Raw genomic sequence first — 7,515 nt, 5'->3', positions numbered from 1 at the left:
CTCAGCGGCTTAAATTCCAGCTGAAGGGAAGCACACGGTCAGGGTGACATACAAGATCATAGGGCACACACTATCATTGACTGCACTTCCAAAGAAAATTCTGATTATTTTAGGATTATCTGATCCTGAAAGGCCAAACTTGGTGCAGAGTTTTGACCTTTGAAAATCAGAGTAACAGTTGGGAATATATTGGATTGATGGAGGGATAGCGTGATCAAGGTGTCTGTCAGGACAGCACACCACCAGGACTAAGAAAACTGTACCTGGAATGGAGAAATTAAGCGAAATTAACTGAAAAAATGATGAGCCAACAGAATGTGGTAATTCTTTTGTATTAGCAGACAAGAAAATGGAAAACGGCATGTGTGCATCCTACAGACGTAAACAGAGCAATTAATAGAGTATAACACTTTAAACTTTCCACACGAGAGGAAATAATGTCACACTTTGCAAATGCCAAATACTTGAGTAAATTGGATGCATCACCAGGATTTTGGCAGCTAAAATTGGATGATGTTAGTTCAAGATTGTGCAATTTCAACGCCTCTTTTGGTAGATATCAGTTTCCAAGGCTCCCATTTGGGACTACAGAACCACAAGTTTAAATCTACGAGCACATCTGAAATTAATCTCATTTTCATTCACCTGAAATTGAGGACAACTGTGAGATAGAAACGCAAGAACCGACGTTTGCGGGAGACGTAATTAGTAAGGAGGGTGTTTGGCCTGATCCATTGAAAGTATCTGCCACTGAAAATATGCAAAGGCCTCAATGCAAAAAGGATGTTCAGCGGTTTATGGGAATGATAATTATATGGGAAAATTTATACCCAGCCTCTTGGAAAACAAGTAGTCTCAGTTAGAATACTGAGAAAAGTGGATTAATGGGAACCATGAAAGAGCAAGAAAGAATCAGCATGACAACATATGAAAAAGAAAAAAAAAAAAAAAAAACTCAAAGAAGAATCTGAACTTACATTTTATGTTTCAGTAAGACCAAGCAAGCATCTCAGTCTGGCGTTTAGCTCTTCGACTTTAAAAAAATATGTAGACATCACATCTTGTGATGGATGCAGAAACAAGAAATCCTCAGATTGAGAAAGAATTTCTCAGCGCAACTTTTGCAAGATTCCAGCAGTTTGGTAAGCGCTGACATTCTTACCTGTGACAATAAAGATTGCCTTATTGTGGCAGATTACCGCTCCGTGTCCCCAGAAATATGTCGGCCGAGTGCAACAACGGTGGAGAGTGTGATCATGTGGATGAAGTCAACCTTTTCTAAACGTAGAGTGCCAGATGGTTTTGACGGATGACGGTCCACCGATTGTCAGTGAGAGCTTCAGAAACCTTGCCAAAAGTTGGTATTTGTTCACCTAACCTCAAGTCCATATTTTCCGCATTATAATGGCTTGGTCAGTCAGATGGAATTGTGAGAAAAAAAAAAAAATAAAAGCAAAAGAAAGTGGCAGTGAATTTCACAAGTGAATGCTAGTACATCGTAGTACAGCCCTTGAGTGTTGCTTTTCTCCTCCTCTCTTCCTAATGTGACGTCAAATCGCTCTCACCTGCCTGTAAGAAAGGTCTTACTCATTTAAGAGAAAGGTGAAAGAGTGAGGAAGCTGAAAGAACAAAAAGTTATTGGTTATTGTCTACAAATGCATCAATAGAACTGCTCCCAGCTATTTACAGGTCTTGATCAACTGCTAAACCCAACCAGACCCCTTCGCTCGTCTACTTCTGCTCGCTTGGTAGCCCCGCGCACGAAAGGTAAAGTACAGAGGTTCTCGGTTCTGGCTCCGTTGTGGTGGAATGACCTCCCCCTCTCACTCAGAACTGCTGAAAATCTGTCTACATTCAAGAATGGTCTGAAAACTCACCTTTTCCAGACTCACTTCGCCCAAGATCTCTCCAGCTCATGCATGGTGCAAATGTTCATGCACCGTAACTTCATGAGCATCACCAGCTAAAGCCTTTTATCAGCAACTACTCCGGCATTGTATTTGCTTGCTTGTGTATCTTATAATATTAAAAATAAAAAAAAAAAAAAAACGGTAGGAGGGCGTCAGGATTTGTCTATCCTGTGTCTTATGCACCTGCTCGAACAATGAACCTCGGTGCAGCAAGTGGTAGGGAACAAACTAGGTTTACTTGAGAGTTACACGTCTGCAGCCATGTCTCTTTCTCTTAATGTACTACATAAATTGTACTTTTGCTAAGATTTACATTGCTTTGGACAAAAGCGTCTGCTAAATGAATAAATGTAAATGTAAAACAAAGTCTACTCTAACAGAGGAACAAGTGATCTTCCAGGGCTTCATAAGGGGGGGAGATGCGAGATTTCAGGGCAAGATGAACACCTTGGCACAGAAAGGTACTGTTACTGAACAAGTGCAGTCCAGATCGTACACAATTCAGACAGAGAATGGAACAGCGGCTCAGAGAAACGGAAAGGGAAACGACAGCGGTCATGCAAGGTTCCAGAAAAGAAATTCTATTTTCTCCAAAGACACATCATCTAAATTCAGAAAAATCAGCTTGTAATAACAAAAACCCCAAGAGGCTGATGGAGTCATGTCAAAAGCAGATGCGCATATAACACTAGGTGTTCTACACGTAGTGTACAGTTTGAATGCGACTTACAATGATTTACCCATTTATGTGCTTTTTTCTGCACAACGTTGCACATACTGCACTTTTTTCTTTCTTATTTAACCTTTAATATTGGACTCGACATCCGTATCGCATTTTTCTCCTCAAGTACATTCTATTTTTCTGTATATTTCCAATACATTTTTATTATATTTCTGTTATGCCACATTTTTAGACCACTACGTTTTTATCTTACTTTATTTAATCCTATTTTCATCATTACAGTTTCTTCACATTTCCGTAGTATGTTTCTAATTTCCACTTTATTTGTATCGCCTAATTTTTAATTCTCTCTACCATTAGTTTCTATTACGGACGGTCGGAAAAGTATTTCACCGCACGTCACACAAAGTACGGCTGTGTACATGATAAATAAAACTTGAACTTATGTCGCTGGGTAATTACAATTATTTACACAGCAGGATGATTTTACTGGAGCAATTGAAGCTAAGTACCTTACTCCAAGGTACTAAAACTGGAGGTGGGATTTGAACCTGCGATCTTAGAGTCCCAAGACAGCAGTTCTAACCACTATGCTAACAACCATCCCACGTGGGGGACAGCTGGTAGTGTAGTGGTTAGAGCTACTGCCTTTGGACCCAAAGGTTGCAGGTTTGAGCCTTACCTCCAGCTGTAGTACCCTTGAGAAAGGTACCTACCCAGCAAAATTACCCAACTGTAGAAATAGATAAATAATTGTAACCTCCACCCTGTAAGCCACTTTGGAGAAAAGCATCAGCTAAATGAATAAATGTAAATGTGTTTGAGGTGAGGGGGTGCGGTGGGGCAGTGGGTTGGACCGGGTCCTGCTCTCTGGTGGGTCTGGGGTTTGAGTCCCACTTGGGGTACCTTGTGACTGACTGGCATCCCTCCAGCCTTATGCCCTGAGTTGCCGGGTTAGGCTCCAGTTCCCCGCGACCCTGTATGGGACAAGTGGTTCAGAAAGTGTGTGTGTGGTGAACCCAGCACAACAAGATGACATCAACCACAGCAGCCCACACCCACCCTGATCTAACCACAATGCACTTGGGCGGTCCCTGTCTCACTAAGAGCCCATTATCTTCCCTGCCTGCAGGCTTTGGACTGGTGGCCCCTGCTCCACGCTTATTGGATTTCTTCGTAATGCCTCGCCCCCAGACACTGGTCAGCAGAGGCCATACAGAAAGAGCCGAGAGGCGAGCGCTTTCCCCCGCCGTCAGCATCCTCTTTGTTCCAGGTCGGAGCCCTGTGTTAATCCGGCACCTCGCTGTCGGCCACAACACGGCGACGGGGTGCCCATCCTCCCCTTCTTCTGCTCTCCCTCACCCTCCCTTTGTTCCAGCAGTTTTCTGACCAGCTTTGTGACTGCTTTGATACCAATGGACACACACACACACACACACACACACACACACACACACAATGCATATTTTTCCCCACAGATTCTGGCTAAACTTGGTTCTGCCTCACTCTACAAAATCAGCTTTGCGCACCACAGGTGACAAACAATACACTTGTCAGAGAGATGAAGTTTAAAGAGCTACATATCACACAGTTTACGAAAGCGCTGGCAAAAATGCAGTTAATATACAGTATTTATACTCTACCTCAGGGTCCCTACGGCGTCGCAAGGTTAAGTCATAACATTTACTGGAATGGCTCTACGTCTCATTTAAGTTTAGTGCAGCGTCTATTCACGTCAGCTCGTCGAACGGACAAAACGACACAAAAAGAAGAGTCCGACTCAAATTAGACTTCATCGTATGACATCTGACGTTATTAGCTTCCATCTCTCACCCGAGGCTCGCTTGATCCAAGCTGTACACATCGCTTTCGGGATTCTTCAGCACTCTTCGCACAGAAAGGTTCCAAAGAGGTTCCAGGGGTAAAATTATATCAGGTAAAACTCGAATTTTAGTCCGGCACCTGGAAATTAGCCCATGGTGGGTCACCGCAGGGAAACGGTGTGGTATGTGCATAAGGTAAGACAGCTGCTGATTCTCTAGGGGAAAAAAAACCCTGCTCGCTCAGAGAGTTCCAGAAAAGAACTGGGAAGAGCTCTTGCTTTATCTCCTATGATAAAAAAAAAAAAAAAAAAAAAACTTGTAGATATGCAAAACTTTTCAAGGTGACTTTTTTTTTTTTTTCAAGGAGTGCATAAAAACGCACAGCAATTCTTTATATCAGCTCCTTCAAATGTACTGGTTTTGCCTAATCGATAGCGATTATAGGTTTTGTCAGAAAAACTTGCATTCTTCAATTAAGACTATGATAATCGTACATTTCATCTAAACCCCCCAAACGAATGAAGCACTTGGACAGGTATGAGGTACACCGAAGATGGGATCAGACGCTGTACTTCCAGTCACAAAAACACAGCGGTGAAGATCGCGAAAACAGGTTACCCTCCGCTGGCTGTGTCAAAACGTTCACCGTATGTGGCCGAGGATCATTTAAAACGGACGTTCCCTCACGAGCGACACTGTAACAAATACAAGTATCAGCTCGGTTAACCTGTATCAGCTGCAAAACGTCCGCCGGCTCGACGCTCAGAGGGGGAGAAGGAACCCCGCACGAGTGCGGCCCGCCGGGACCGAATCAGAGACCGAACGGAGGAGCTCTTACGTGGCTCCGAGCCAGAGGTGTGACGGAAGCCCGAGAGGACACAGCAGAGAGAGGGATGGGAGAGAGGAAGTAAGTATTAAAAGCACACTCACCTGGCGGAAGCTCATCCAAGGGGACCAGGCCACAGTGGGGTGGGGGGGAGGGTTCTGCACCCCAGTGGAGATCTAGAGACAGGTAGTGGGCTTGGAGAGCTGGACCCGTCGCGGCCCCTGGCTTCCTGCCTCCTACACTCTGCTGGACATCATCCCCTTTGCTCAGCGTCCTGAGGCTGTGAAAGCCAATCCCTCCGCAGCAGTCCGTTACGCTCAAGCACCCTCCCCCACCACTCCCCCCCCCCATGCCTTTTCTCAATCTATTTTTGATTCCTGATCACTCTGTCTCTCACTTCCCTCCTCTGTCTCCTATTATGCTTTTCTTATCTCCTTGCATTACAAAGCCTCTTTAGGTCCTCTGTCACCTTTTGGTTAGGGAAATGTAATTGTTCGAAACGCTTACAGGAGACAATTTTTGCGCGCCTGTAATTTACTTGGAAGGAATATCAAGGCAGAAAAATGTCATATTGCACATTTAGAGCCAAACGTACGGTAGTTTTCACACAGTCATGTGTGAATGACAGGCCACATGGCAGGCAAAAGGACACATGGCACTGACAGCAGTAGCCTGGCATTGACAGAAGGGGGCGCCATGGCTAAACAGGGCTCAAACACTGACATGCAGGATGCAAGGCTATCAACACAGGTGCAGCTCACTAATAGGAGACATACAATTTATCAAAGATTCAGTACGGATTTGCATATTACAAAAACTATTTCTGTTGTGACTATGACACAAACTATGCCTGTTTCATATGCAAATACACACTGAATATTTGCGACTATCAGTCAGAACTGCTTAACGGCATATGTGAGAAGGAGGGGAACCTCAGTGTGAATATAGACATGGGTTTGACTTTAGGGGCCCCACCCTCCTGTATCTCCCGTGGCATTCCTCCAACTCAGCTGGTTCGAAACGGGCCACCAGTCAGCTCCAAGCCGGCACAGCCCTTTGCGCTTCGTGCTCATCCCTTCTCGCATTTCCGAGCCTTTGCCATAAAACATTCATTACTGCAGTTTACTGGATGCGGCCTCAGAAAACGGGGAGAGGAAGGGCGGGAAAGGAGAGGTGAGGAGCACAGGGGGCGCAGAAGAGGGAAGGGCTCCATCGCTCTAATTAAAAAGGCCCATTAGCTCGTTGCCATTCCCATCCACATTCTTTATTCCCTACAAGTGCTTTGAAGGGCCATGAGCGAGAGCATGCGATGCATCCTTGTGGGGGCAGCCCCCTCTGTTTGCGGGGGGCAGTCTTATTAATTCATTTTTCCTTTTCAGCAGTTCTCCTCTTCCTCCGATTTCTAATCATCAATAATCCAGAAGAGCAGCTCGCCTTCCTGGCTCGGCTTTCAGGCGGCGGACGGCAGAGGCTAAAGCGGGGGTCCCTCGCTAGTCCGCTGCACCACACCGCACGTGCGCATGTCTTTCCGGAGACGACCTCACCTTAACGTACCCGTCTCGTTTCTAGTCGACCGCAGTTCTCCCTCTAATTGTCCCCAGGATGAATATGAGCCTCGGCAGGTCATGCTGAACCGAGGCTGCCCCGTCACTCCTCAAAGCAAGGTACTCTGAACAGCTCACACGTGTGCAGGCTGCTACAAGAAAGCAATATGAAATGCAAGCAGATATGGATTTTCTTTTAGTAAGCAATCTTTATTTGTCCATTCTACTTCACATTTTCTGAGGTATTTGTAGCCCCGCACATAAACCCGGTCCCATGTCAGTACTCGCAATGCAGCGGCTCCAAAACCACATTCCGTTCTTAGCATTAGGTTTACCTAATTTGCCACGGAACACTTCCTTCACAGGAAAATGAGTGGGGGGGGGGGGGAGAAAAAAAAAAAATTTTTTTTTCTCGTATTTACGGCATTTCCTGAAAGCTTGACTAATCCCCAAGCATAAAAGCATCTTGAAAGCATTTCATATTCCATGTCATCCTACAGACAATATGGCCATTTTGCCTCAGGACATAATGAGATGCAATGTAGGTATCAATATTGCTGAAAATTGCAGCCCAGCAAAGTTATAAGTTCCAACAGTACCAATATGAAACCCGTTGTGTAGGCAATGCACCAATTTTATAATTTCATCTTGCCATGTACACAAAACTAAAAAGGGTCAACTAAACTCATAAGAATGGTGCACGATGTTGTAACTTCAAAAATGCAATTTT

Source organism: Scleropages formosus, chromosome 21 (genome assembly GCF_900964775.1).
Source record: "Scleropages formosus chromosome 21, fSclFor1.1, whole genome shotgun sequence".
Taxonomy (NCBI): Eukaryota; Metazoa; Chordata; class Actinopteri; order Osteoglossiformes; family Osteoglossidae; genus Scleropages; species Scleropages formosus.
This window is presented reverse-complemented; position numbering follows the sequence as displayed.